Source organism: Arachis stenosperma, chromosome 9 (assembly GCF_014773155.1).
Source record: "Arachis stenosperma cultivar V10309 chromosome 9, arast.V10309.gnm1.PFL2, whole genome shotgun sequence".
NCBI classification, from domain to species: Eukaryota; Viridiplantae; Streptophyta; class Magnoliopsida; order Fabales; family Fabaceae; genus Arachis; species Arachis stenosperma.
The window spans coordinates 58,455,000-58,455,880 of NC_080385.1; the positions used below are offsets into that span (position 1 = coordinate 58,455,000).

At 38.4% G+C, this 881-nt stretch overlaps 1 non-coding gene across 1 annotated transcript; it reads right to left on the minus strand.

Annotated features, from left to right (window-relative positions):
• Positions 1-777: 777 nt before the first annotated feature.
• LOC130952800 (small nucleolar RNA R71) lies at positions 778-881 on the minus strand. Its single transcript, XR_009074975.1, has one exon. It is a non-coding gene; the product is annotated as a small nucleolar RNA R71 (small nucleolar RNA).

Below are 881 nucleotides of genomic sequence, written 5' to 3' on the forward strand. Positions count from 1 at the left end.
ATTTATCTCTAATTTTCGAAAATCACTAACTCTTTTGCAAAATTATTTTCGAATTCTCCCTCCTCTTTTCTTCTTCTATTTAATTATTTAATTACTAACACTTCTCTCCACCTCTCTTCATCCAAAATCCGAACCCTCTTCTTCATTCTTCTACCCCTTTCTTTTTCTACTAACATAAAGGAATCTCTATACTGTGACATAGAGGATTCCTCTTTCCTTTCTTGTTTTCTTCTCTTTCATATGAGCAGGAACAGGGAAAAAGGCACTCTTGTTGAAATAGATCCAGAACCTGAAAGGACTCTGAAGAGAAAATTAAGAGAAGCTAAATTACAACAATCCAGAAGAAACCTTCTAGAAATTTTCGAACAAGAGAAAGAGATGGCAGCTGAAAATAATAATAATAATGCAAGGAGAATGCTTGGTGACTTCACTAAGCCAACGTCCAAGTTTGATGGAAGAAGCATCTCCATTCCTGCCATTGGAGCCAATAACTTTGAGCTGAAACCTCAGCTTGTTGCCTTAATGCAACAAAACTGCAAGTTTTATGGACTTCCATCTGAAGATCCTTATCAGTTTTTAACCGAGTTCTTGCAGATCTGTGAGACTGTAAAAACGAATGGAGTTGATCCTGAAGTCTACAGACTCATGCTTTTCCCTTTTGCTGTAAGAGACAGAGCTAGAATATGGTTGGATTCACAACCCAAGGATAGCCTGGACTCATGGGATAAGCTGGTCACTGCCTTCCTGGATAAATTCTTTCCTCCTCAAAAGCTGAGCAAGCTGAGAATGGATGTTCAAACCTTCAAACAAAAAGATGGTGAATCCCTCTATGAAGCTTGGGAAAGATACAAGCAGCTGACCAAAAGATGTCCATCTGACAT